Source organism: Balaenoptera physalus (genome assembly GCF_965194825.1).
Source record: "Balaenoptera physalus genome assembly, chromosome: 20".
Classification (NCBI taxonomy): Eukaryota; Metazoa; Chordata; class Mammalia; order Artiodactyla; family Balaenopteridae; genus Balaenoptera; species Balaenoptera physalus.
Genome location: NC_138901.1, coordinates 19753075 through 19765867, shown reverse-complemented (window position 1 = coordinate 19765867; position 12793 = coordinate 19753075). Strand labels below are relative to the sequence as shown.

The 12793-nt window shown below is 54.2% G+C and overlaps 1 long non-coding RNA gene across 1 annotated transcript; it reads right to left on the bottom strand.

Annotated features, from left to right (window-relative positions):
• Window positions 1-9706: 9706 nt before the first annotated feature.
• On the bottom strand, window positions 9707-12770 carry LOC309650792. Its single transcript, XR_014257734.1, has 2 exons — window positions 11067-12770; window positions 9707-10188 (listed from the first exon to the last, which is right to left on the bottom strand). It is a non-coding gene; the product is annotated as an uncharacterized lncRNA (long non-coding RNA).
• Between the last annotated feature and the right edge of the window lie 23 nt (window positions 12771-12793).

Below are 12793 nucleotides of genomic sequence, written 5' to 3'. Positions count from 1 at the left end.
GCCCCACCCCCAGCTGTGGTTTCTGGTGGGGCCACCTTGGCAGCAGGTGGAGGGAAGTGCTTGTCACCCATCCAACAAAGACAGTAAAACAAAAGCCTCCCGGGGCACTGTGGGAGCAGGAGGCCAAAGCGCCAAAAATAAAACACACACCTTTCCTTTGATAGACCCCAGCTGAGGAGGGGCCTGGCCTGGGGGTTGCAAAGAAAGAGCTCAGATTTCATGCCCAGCCCACACCCCCCAACCCTTAACACCGTCACCACCACCATCAACCCCCTCCCCGGCCGCCCGCCCGGCGCATGCGCACACACACACACAAACAGCACACTCATATACACGACCAGCTTCATGGGTCTGAGACCCGTGCAACCCACAGGGCATGCACGCAGGAGGACCCACACCTGGTTTAATGCTCAACTGTCTCTGTCTTGAAATTCTTAATAATTTTTGAACAAGAGGCCCAGCATTTTCATTTCGGGCTGGGCCCTGCAAGCTCTGTAGCTGGTCCTTCGGGTATGCATTCATAAGTACGTGCATTCACCAAATGTTTAAGAAGCACACCAACATTTACATCGGAGAGTACATACACTGCACGCATACACACAGGAGTACAAATGCACGCACACACACACCCACATCCAGCAACAGCCCCCTCATCCCTCATGCACACTCACTGCAGCGCACACACATGACCCAGAGCGCCACGGACACTCACAAGTGACGCTCAGACACCTGCAGCCCCGTTGGCACAGTTTGATCGACTTTAACATTGGGGGCAATAGAACAAAGCACTAGGAAAGGGGCCCGGGGGGAAAAGAGATTTATTTCCTCTACGCCCCAACATTCCCAACAGCTACAGCTGGCTGCTCTCATCAGCCTGGGACCAAAAGAAAGGAAGAGCATGGAAAGTGGAGGGATCGATGGGGAGCGGGCAGGGCATGGGGGGAGAGGGAGAGAGAACAGCAGGGCAGGAGCCGAGTCTCCCGGCAAGTGAGCCCGAGCGGTGGTCCCGTAAGAGGTTAGAAGGTCTTGGACCCAAAGAAGTAAGAACAATGACCCTGACCTTCCCGAAAGTACAGCACCCCTCACCCCACCCCAGAAGAGAGGCAGTCCTGAGATCCCCACCTCTTCTTCTTACCAGCCACAGGGCCTTGGGCAAGGCACTTAACTTCCCAGCCTCAGCCCCCTCCTCATGTCCTCACTGCAGGGTTGTCAGGTAGGCACGGATACTACGGCCTCGCCTCCTGGATTCTCCCCAGCGCTGGACATCCGGTCTGCTCATCAGGACTTGCAATCTCATCCTGGGTTCAGAAACTCCAGACCCGTCTGTCCCTTCCCAGCCGGATACAAACATTAGAAGTGGACCTAGCCCAGCATCCTCTCGGGTACCGTCAGCATCCCTAGGTTCCTTTTGAGCCCACTGCCCCTCCCCCCCCCCAAGCCAAGAGGACCCCAAGACCTGGAACTTTTTTCTTCCTCTTCTACTTTCCACCCCCAAACCTAACCTTCCCTACTTAAAACTGTTCCAGGCTCTACCCCTTCCCTGAGAGCCCAATAATCTATTAGGTGGTACCAGACACCAAGGAGTTAATCGGGAAACGAATCAGTTCTAAGGGGGGGGTCTACCATGCCATTGTGCCCCGTCCCCATTGCAGTCACCCACGTGGAGAGAAGAATAGCCACCCAAGTGGCCACCAAAAGAACCTTGATTTCACTGGAATTCTTACAAGGCCGTAGGTCGCTCAGACCGCATCCCCCCGCCACCCCACCCCCCGCCAACATACCCCCTCGATTTAGTGAGAAGGAAACGGAGGCATTGAAGAGTAAAAGGATGTGGGCAAGCAGCACAGTTGGGGTCTGTGGTCTTTCTGATCTGCAGCCCCTAGGAGACCAGACACAGAGCGGTCCCTCCCCGCCACCCAGCCTCTCCAGCGCACAGCAAGCTCCTATTCCCCAGGCCAGCCAGGGCAGGGGTCTGGTCATCAGAGGCCCCTTGACAGGGAGGAGGGAGCAAAGCAAAGCCTCTGGCATCCGATTCTCATACCAGCTTCACCATTTACCTTCTGTGTAACATCAACAGTACCCTCTCCTCCCCAGCCTCAGTTTCCCCATCTGAAAACGGGCGCAATGTGGTCCTAATAACTTTCCTAAAGCTGTTGGGAGAATTCCATTCAATGAGATCATGGATGGAGGAGCTCTCTGTGACCGCAAAGTGATAGGAAAAAACTCTTTTTTGTATGGGCTCGCTTAATGATTCTAACTGGGAAATTAACACACAACAAGGGCCGCATCTTGGTGGTGACCAGACATGAAAGCCTCCAGCCTAGACATCGGTCTTTGGGGATGGTAAAGATAGACACGCTTCCCACAACAATCAGTCACTGGAATAATCCCCTCTCAAGGCGTGGGTGCCAGCTTTGACCTCGTAAGGGTAATTTTTTCCCCCGAGATGTAGGAGTTAGCTCCCCTGCTGCCCTGACACATGAGAACAGAAGTCACTTGCTTTGGCTGCAGGGTGAGGGGAGCGGCATTGCTGCACCTATGTGCTCCAATAGCATGTGGTCTCCAACAAGTCCCCGCTGTGCCCCTTTTTGACCACAGTTCCTTCCAGGAAAGGAGGTTTCAACTACCAAACTTCGCAGGTACATACCAACTCCTGATTGGCCGGCCTAGCCCAGTGCCTGGCACAGAATAGGTCAAAAACGTTTGTGGAGTCAATGTAAGAATAGCGAATTTGGGGTCTTCCCACACCTTTGACTCATAAGTTTTCAATCTACCCAAAAGCCCCTGCATTGCAGAGATATGCCTGGGGCCAACGAGTCCCGCTATGGGAAAAGTGCTGGTCAAGGGCAAAGGTAAGGGCGCACTTTCAGACTTGCTGTCCTGGGAGAGTCCCGGGCAGTAAATAGATGACCCTGACCTCCAACGCCCACCCCCGCCCCACACAAGCACCCGGTCAGAGCCGTCCAGCTCTGACGCGGGCTCCTTTGCAAATAGATGCCGTTTCCATGGGAACTGAAACCCCTGGGGTTTTTTTCCCTCTAAGACACTCTGTAATTTCCAGCACGGTCTATGCAACGTCAGTATCGTAACCTCGTGGCGAGCTGGTCCTCCGTGTGTGTGTATCCCGAGCAGGGCAGCTGAGCTGACCCGGAGAGGTCACGACAAGGCTCCCCCCTCCACCACACAAGAAGGGCCTCTGGTGGCCCTGGTCCCCAGCCCCCGCTCACCTCCCCAAGAGGCTCACAGAGCAGGCAAAGCCAGAGATGAGTCCTTGAACCTTCCCGAGGGAGGCCTGGCCGTGGTGGGGGGTTGGAGGGGGAGCGCTGAGGGGGACTCATTTCCAGTAAAAAGTGGGAGGGAAGCAAAAGGTCTCAGTCTGGCAGCCTGGGCCCCAGCAATGGGTAACAGATGATTTCTGGCTACAGGGGGAGGGGAGGTTGTGCTCTCAGCGGTTGGATCATCAGCTTCTATTGTCTGAGCCTCTGAGGAAACAGCACGGAAGCAAAAGCAGAGCGGAGAGGGGGGACTTGGGGCGCTGGGGGGGCGGGAGTGATTGGTGGACGAAGGAGTGGTGAACTTAAAGCGCAGGATGAGAAGAGGGTGAAGGGGCTGCCCTTCCCGGAAGACCCTCTGCTCTCTGTCCCTTATCCCATTCAGGCTCAGGGCCTGGGGAGGCAGGTCCTTCCCCAGTCGAGCCCTGAGAACACAGCCTTGGCCGCAGCCTGCGGGAGGCCCAGAGCCAAAGGACCCCGCTGAGCCTGCTCGGATTCCCCTGGCGGCCGTGGCCCTGTCTTCTTACATCCGCAAGGGCAACAGGGAAAGATCTCTCTTCGGGCCCCCGGGGTAGAAGGGCCCAGGCCCTCGGGGGCCCCAGGAAGGGAGTGTGAGCCGGGGTTGGAGTCTAGATGCCTTTGAACTAGGCTCTTGACCTCACTCTCACTCAGGGCACCGTCGTCAGCAAATGGGGCACGACAGTAACGCTCACTCTCTCCCCTTCCAAGGCTGTGTTGTGGGCGAGGTGAGGAAACCGGTGTGAAAGTGCTCGGCGCCCGGAGCCCTTGTTCCTGTTGTTATTATTACCTGTGCGGAGAGTTCCACCCCACCCGGTATAACCCCAGGCTCCACACTGCCAACCCCTTCCTGCGGAGCCCCCAGCCCCAAGCCAGGGCGCTCAGGCCCTGTTCCCCAATTACGCGACAGGGTCCACCAGGGAGGCTTCAGACCCGGCCAGCAGGAGCGGGAGAGGAATGCTGCAAGGGAAACAGGGTGCGGCTGGCCATGTCCTGTCCTCAGATTGGCAGCTGCTTTCGGGGGACCCCGTGGCTGGAGAGCCAAGCGGTGGGGGGCCTGGTGGCCCCTGACCCCAGCCCTCACCCTCCTGCCCTCGTCCATCAGCACTTGCTGAGGCCGTGCCAGCTCAGGCCACCTCCCCACTGCACCGTGCGGCCAGCAACAGCAGTCAAACCACTGACCTGATTTTCTGCAAAAGGGAAAAGATAATAGGGCACTTCCACGTGGGCGGCACACACACACACACACACACACACACACACACACACACACACACACACACACACACACACACACACACACACACAATGGAAACTTTGTCTCCTTGACAGGAACCCAGCCCTGAGAGAGAGAGGGAGAGGCTGAGGCATCTGTGCTGGGAGCTTCCTGGGGTACAAAGCTAGGTGTTTACCTGCGGTGGGAGGCCTGAGTTTCCGGAGCCCTCCTGCCAGGGGACAGTGCCTCTAAAGCGATCTGAGTCTCTGTGAGGCATCTGCTTTCCCACAAGGGTGATAAGCTCCCACAGGGTAGGGCCGTGGACCAGGCCCCTGCAGACCCCCCAGCTCTGGCACTGCGCTGGGCACCCACAGAGGGATTCGTAAGAGCTTCAACCCCCCTCCCCAAAGGACCAGAGAGGTCCTGGGTGGAAATGTTTGCTAAATAAACAAATGTCTCTCATTCCTGCACTTTCTCTAAACCCCGGGGTCCCACGGGCCTCAAAAATATCTTGGGGCCAGATTCTGCCATCTGTAAGGGTTGAGGTCTCCTCACAGTAAGTTCTCACGGATGGGTAACTGTCTTATTATCAATCACCCACAAAGGCAGCCACCTTCCTCTGGGCCTGGGACAGCACGCAGAGGAGCAGCGGAGGGGATGAACTCAGCACTGGCCACCCACCAACACGTGGTGTTAGAGACGCACAGCAACAGAGCAGCAGGGACACCGGAGGTCACAGGCCAGCTCCTTAGGGACATGCCTAAGGCCTGGAGAGTCCTTAGTCCCCACTCCCAGTTACCCACCCTCGCTACTCAAGCTGCTGGTCCTGAACCAGCAGCGCCAGCCGCAGCTGGGAGCTTATAAGAAATGCAGATGCTCAGGCCCCAGACCTTCAGACTCAGGATCTGCCTTTTGACAAGATCCCTAGCTGATTCCTCAGCTCAGGCCTAGGCCTCCTAGGAGCTACGTTCTGCCCAGAGCTGCAGAGCCGTGGCCAAGAGAGGTTGCAGCCAGCCCACCTGAGTCACCACTGCTTTCCTCTCCCAACCAAGAGAGTCAGATGAGGCTGACGTGGTTATAACCTCAGAGGGTCCCAGCTGCCCGTGTGAAAGGTGGGCAGGATGCAACAGCCCCCTCCTGGGCGTGGAGAAGCTGCAGGCCCTCTCCTGCCTCTCACCTCACCTCCTTCCACCTTCTAGACTTTGCCCTTCTTAAATCAAAGGGCAGTGGTGGGCAGTGGGCCACATGCAAGGTCTCATCTGGTCTGACCTAAACTTTTAAGGCCTTCTAGCTCACCCACTCTCTAGCAGCTGATGGTCACAAAGGTTCCAGTTCTGCCTGCCCGTGACCCTTGGCTTGTGTCCCTTGGTTAGCCCTATTCCAGACCCCAGATTAGAGCCCAAACTTGGGCCTCCGCTCCCGGCAGGCAATCAGCACTCCAGCTGAGCCCTAGCCGGCTTCAGGGAGGAGAGCTGTGTTGGTAAGAAGGCAGTTTGGCTGAACCGGAAAGCCATTAACAGCTATCAACACCTCTAGCGTGTGAATATCATTGATTCATTTATTGCTATAACATCCTAGTGCAAATTAACTGCTGGCTCTTTTTCAATTGGCTGGCAGAGAGTGGGATGGGACATCTGGACTGTCAAGTTTTGATAGAGGAAGCTGGCCTCAGGAAGGAGAAAGCACAGGTCCAGCTCGTTTCCATCCCTCCCGCCCTACTCCAGCTGGCCCCTTGGCTTGTCTCAGCCCCACTCTGTCCTAGGGCAATGATGCAGGAGGAGTCTCCACCCCAGAGGTCTGCACCTGTGGGTGAAATTACCAGTTTCCTGTTTTCTCCAGTCTCCTGGCCTGGGATTCTGAGGGTTCTGTGGAAAGGGGTGTTGCCTCCATCTACCTATGGGTCACCCGTCTTTTTGAGGGGCTCAATATGTGTCAGTCATATGCTAACTGTGTAACCATTAGGTCATTCAGTTCATTAGGTCAACTCACAACACTGTGAGTTGGTACTGTTATTATTCCCATTTTACAGTCAATGAAACTGAGACCGGAAGAGGTTAATAATGTGCCCAGGGTCACCCAGCTAATAAGCGGCTGAGCCACAATTAGAACCAAGATCTGTCCATCTCTCCCACCAGCTGCCAGGTCCAGAGAGGTGAGGCCGTGAGTCTGTCTGCTCTTCCTCCGAGACCAGAGGAAGGAGGCGGGGGCTCTAACGCCTCCCTCCTCGTGGACTCTGGACGAACACTGGCAAACTGAGCTTTCATCCTGAAGGCTCCCTCCTACCGTCTCTCCTCCTGGAGAAAGTTAACAAAGGGAAAGGGAGATGGCAAGCCAGACTGTGTAGCACGGTCTGGTGACCTGGATTCCTGGCCCTTTTCTGGACCCAGTGGCTGTGCCAGCATCGGCCAGGGGCCCAAGGATGCCTGAGCCCCCTGCATTCTCATTCTCGGCCTGTCACTCCCTCTAGGATGGTCACTCCCCGGGGCCCACGTGCCTCTGGCGCTCCCTCGGGCCTGATGTGACACTGGCCAGCATGGCACAGACCCCGGGGCTGGTGGAGGAGCCAGCTGGGCCTGGGAAGGGGCCAGGGCTCCCCCCAGCCAGGGTGGGCACAGGACGAGAAGGAACAGGGGCGGCCTCTCCAGACTGAGCTGTCAGCACCACCGAATAGCTGATCCTCTCCCCCTCCCCTGACCTGTGCCAATCCCAATATTTAAGAAACTAATATTTACTGAATGTGTGGTTACCACAGTTGACCATGAGTGGTAGGTGCTGTTATTCCACATCACTTCGAGGAAACTGAGGCCCAGAGAGGTTTACCCACGCACTCAAAGTCCCGCAGCGGGGTTGTGGGGCAGTTACTGAAGCTAAGGGGCAAGTCCAGGCCTCTCTGCTCCCCCCTCCCTCTGGCCTGATGCCAGGACCACAGTCCTTTAAAAGTGAGCCTGACTTGATTCCAGAGATCAGAAGCAGATTCTCTGTGCTCCCAAGTCCTCCGGACCCTTGACTGTGGTCAGTGTCACCCTGAAGGCTGGAGGATCTCATCGCAGGGCAAGGGCAGCTGGGAAGTTGTGTCCCACATAAAAAGCAGGCTGCCAGCTACCTTAGTATCCTTCCTCTGCTCAAAAACTTCTCAAGGCTGCCCACCACCTGCTCAATGACGCACACTTCCCATACAAGCCCTCCTCCATCCATTGACCCCCCCCAATTACCTACCCAGTCTCAGCGCCCCCGCGGCTTCCTACCACTCCTCTTGTTTCAGCTAAACTGGACAGTTCTGTGTTCCCCCGATGAGACCTGTGTTTCCCTCTCCCTCCACCTTTGCACGTGCCCTTTCTTCCCCCTGAAGTCCCCTCCCAGACATTGTCACCTGTTTAGAATCCCATGTCTCCTTTGTGATCCATTACAGATGCCGCTTCCTCCAAGTACCCTTTTCATTTGAACATGTCCCCTTCACAGGGTTTATAGTTCTCTAAAGAACATCTCATTCCCCCAGTCGACTATGAGCTCCTGAGTGCAGAGTCCTGTCTTGTTCCTCCGTGTGTCTCTCATGGCGCCGGCTCGGGGCAGGTGGCTAGCAGGCCTGCTGGAACGGAATCACCAGAGCATCTCTCTGAGGCAGGTCTTGCACCTAGAGCGCTGGGGTGGCTCAAAAGAGCCTCGGATTTCCTGGGGTGTGGGGTTTTCTTAAGCAAGGCTCTACCCCTCTCCCGAGCTGCTTAGAGGTACCAGCTCTGTCACCAGGAATCAGGAGAAATCTGGGAACAGTGAGCAAAGCCAAGGAATGTCCCACCCATGGCATCTGGAGCCACTTCCTTCCTGGAAGGAGAAGAAAGGAGAAAGGGGAGACCCAACCTTCCCCTCCAGGGAGGGTGTGAAAAGCTGGGCTCCAGGTGGACAGACCTGTGGGAAAGGAGGCTGCCTGGTGACAATCAGGGGCCCTGGGGGACCCCTTCTCCCCTTCTCCTCTGCTCCTTCCAGCCTCTCCTCTGTGAGCCCCAGACTTTTGTCGCCCACCCCTTTTCTCTCTCCTTCCTCTCCTCCTCCTCCCCCATCTCTCACTCCTTTACCACCATGAGCAACACTCCCCTGGACTCCACTGCAGAAAGACCACGCATGACGCTGAATTTCTGCCCCTTATCTTGCCATTCCAGGCCTTCCTAGTGGGTGCCAATGCCTCTCCACCCCTTCCTGCCGCCGACTCTCCCCCTCCCTGAGCTTCCCCACTTCTTGACTCTGTTCCTGTGATTCCCTCAGCCCACAATGACCTTCCTGCCCTGCTCTCTCCATCTCACCCTGTACAAGTCCTGCCTCTCTTCCAAGGCACTGCCCGACCCCCCCTCCCCGGTCAGAATACATCCCTCCCTTTCCTAGGCTCCCACCATGCTTTCACCTCCCAGCCGGCGCTTACCATACTCTGCCCTGGATAGAAATAGTATTATTACAATAAAAGTAATAAAAGTCTTTGTTTACCACGTCCTCTTCCCCTTCCATAGTATAGAGGTGACCCTGGGAAGTGGATCCCCACTGGGGGAATTTCTTTCCCAGCCTCCGTGGCACTAAGATGGGGCCATGCAATTAGTTCTCACCAATAGAATGTGAGCAGAAGAGGCACTCAAGAAGCTGGTGCGCCTTCTCCACTCTCTCTTCCCCATCCACTGCTTGGATGCCAATGGCCAAAACGATCTGGAAGCCACATATTAAAAAGGGCAAAGCTCTCAGCAGCCTGGTCTCTGGATGAGCACCACTGCCAGTCTGGCATTTCCTAAGACCATTCCAAGAACAAGAAACAAATTTCTATCATCTCTAACCCATTATACATTCTGGGCTATTTGTTACACCAGTTAGCGTATCCTGACCAATACAAGTAGCTGCCAATTTACCGAGCACTTACAATATGCCAGGAAAAATATTAAGTGCTTTTACATCCATTATCTCAGTTAATACTCACAGCACTTCTAGGAGGGAGCTACTGTTAAGTTCCCATTTTATAGATGAGAAAACTGAGGCTTAGAAAGGTTAAGGAACTTGACCAAAGTTCTCCAGTCAATAAGCTGCATTGTCACTGGAACCAGAGTGCAGAGCCACCGATGGTGAGTTTGGTACACGTCTGATATCCTGCCCTCGATTACTGTCACTGGGAAGGTCCAAGTGGTGTTATGGTCACACCTTTCCCCCCTGCAGAGACAAGGGTCTGACCCACACCAGATATTTTTTAATGTGATTGCTTTGTAGCTCCCATCTTCTGAAACTGCTAGGTCCTACAGAGAATGGAGGGCATGTCACAGATGTCACTCGGATCATCCCAGAAGCCCCGCCGGGTGGGTATTTTGCTGATCTGGAAACAGACTCTGGGAAGCTAAGGGACCTGCCCAAGTAGCCCAGGGAAGGAGCGAGGTCTGTTGAGCCCTCACCTCCGTCCTCCATCCCACGCCTCCGCCTTGTCGGGTCCTTTCTGACCGGAAAGACAGCGGCAGCGTGGGGTTGGGGGCTTCCAGCAGGACTGCCGTGAGGGTGCAGAAGCGCATGCGTGAAGTGCGTGCACGCGCGTGAAGTGCGTGCACGCGCATGTCCTGCGTGTATCAATGTTCCTCCGCTTTCCATCGCTCAGTCTGGTTTTCACTTCTTCAGGGAAGGGGGTGGAGTATGACAGAAGAGTGGCAGGAGAGAGAATTCCTCAGGCTGACGGAATAAAAGATCAGAAAACATCAGAGTCCATAGGAACTATAGGTGTCGTGGCCAACCCACTGGCTTCACCCAGGAGGAAAGGGGCCCAAAGAAACAAACTTGCTCAGTGAGTTGGGGTTAAAACCTGCACTTCTAAAGCCCCCACCAGTGCTCTTTGCACCAGCCACTCTGCCCCAAAGCAGGGAAGAGCCACAGCACCCACTGTTACATGGCTCAGCTCAGGGGTCACCTCCTCCAGGCAGCATTCCTTGGCATCTCTACAACTCCCCTGCACCTCAGTGGTTTACTCACCCATGAGACTGGGAGAGGGCAGAAACGATTCTGCCTTTGGCACTGGTGCCTTCCCCGACCTCAGGAGACCTGGCACATGGTAGGCACTCGATAAATGTCTGTGGAACTCAATATCCAAATGAGTGCATGGATAAACCACATGATTATACACAATAATGGCCTCACACCCTCACAGTGCTTTCATTTATCAAGCCATACAGTCTCAGTGGAGCCCCGTAAGACCCCTATGACAAGAAGAGTAGCATCAAGTATACGCACACGTGTGCACGTACACACACACAAACCAGCACGTGCAGCTCCAACCTGTGTATGTGTGTAAGTGTATAGAGACTCACAGACCCATCCCCTTCCTAGCCAGCAAGGAGGATGCCATGACATGCCATTTCCTGTTTTATCTACAGAGACAGAGGCCTCCCCGACCCCGAGACACACACACACACACACACACACACACACACACACACACACCTGGTCCTTCGCAAGTGTAGGGCCAGTTTTCCTTTTTAGCTGGGGGTTAGCAGAAGAAAGCCAGCTGTCCACAAGAGGGCATCCAGAGACCATCGACTCCTTGTACTACTTACTTGGCCTCAGAGAGAAGAGAAGAGCCACAGGAAAAACAGAGGAGCCTGGCTGGGGTCTCGTGCAGGAGCCCAGAAGAGATGGTCAACCACTGGAGTAACAGGACAGAGAGATGGAAACAGAGGCTCAGTCACTAAGGAATAGAAACGCTGATAATGGTTGCTCTTAATACTTATTCAAGGTTTGCCGGATCAATGTTTGCACTGTCCCATGTGCTGTAATCACTTAACGTGTAATAACTCATTTCATCTGCATCTCACCTCACAAGGTGCAATATTACTATAGTTCCTGTTTTATAGATGATAGAAACAAATGACTCAGAAAGATTAAGTAACAAAGTCAGAATTCGCACTCAGGACCTGTTGGCCATCACGGACTCTGATAACCGCTCTCTCTGCTCCCTTGGCGCTGGCGGGACTTCAGACTTCCTACTTCTAACCCAGTACTCCTCACTGGACCCCTCTCTCTGAGCTCTTTCTGGTAGTTTTCGAAGGGCCTGGAAGCTGATTTCATAGGCATGAATAACTTGTTGCCCTGAAGCTACCCCCTCATACGCTCTAAACTGTCGATGTTGAGTTGGCATAGCTCCTTCGAAAGAAATAGAGCAATTCCTAGCAACACTCATAAAGCCGTTCCTCCCCCTTGGACCCAATCATCTCATTCCTGGGAATTTATTCCAAGGAAATAATTCAAACGGAAGCCAAGTGTTATCTGCATAAATACATGCACTGGAGTCTTTCTTTAAAGGTCAAAAACTGGGAACCAGACTGGGGAAGTGGTTTAGTAAACTGGGACGTCCACACAATGGGCAATCAGGCCTGGAAAACCGCAGCTGTATGACTGTGATGGGAACGGGGAAAAGGCTTTTACTATACAGTGCGTCACCATCGTGCTACCCCCGAACTAGCTAATTCAACAAATCATGCTTATCGGAGAGGGAGAGAGAGGGAGAAATCTCTGTTCCTGTTCAAAATAGATCCTCAGCCTCCACTGCCCCCAGAGAAACGGAAGAGAAGCTGAAGTACAACACCAACATCAAATTAAACAATCCTTGGCTTTGGAGTTTCCAAGGCCCCAGCTCCTGACAATCTACAGGATTTTCTGAGAGCAATTTTCATGATTGGTTATTAGTGACTTTCACCTTTCACACTGTACTGTGATGCAATTCTTCATATTAAATTCTGTAAAGATAACTGATGTGGGTTTTGTTTTCTGACTGGACCCTGATGGACACATACACAGTCCGTGGACCCTGAAGGATGATATCTCTCCCACATTGATAAGGAAAAAAGAGAACTTGAAAATTAGAGTGCCCGCCATGATTTCAACCTACGTGAATATATGTATTAGGATCTTGACAGGTATGGCTGGCCTTTTCCAAATTAAACTAAGTGTTCGTTACCTATTGCTGCAAACTATCCTACAGCTTAAGTGCTGAAGGTCAGGAATCCAGGTGCAGCTTAGCCGAGTTCTCTATTTCAGGGTCCCTCGCAGGCGACAATCAAGGTGCTGTCCGGGCTTGCAGTCATCTCAAGGCTCCACTGGGGAGGGGTCCACTTCCAAACTCATCCACGTGGCTGTTGGCAGGATCCAGTTCCTGGTGGGTTGCTGGACTGAAGGCCTCGATTTCCTTGCAGCCTGTTGGCCGGAAGCCGCCCTCAGTTCCTTGGCACACGGGCCTCTCCGTTGAGCAGCACCATCGTGGCAGCTGGCTTGGTCAGAGCAAATG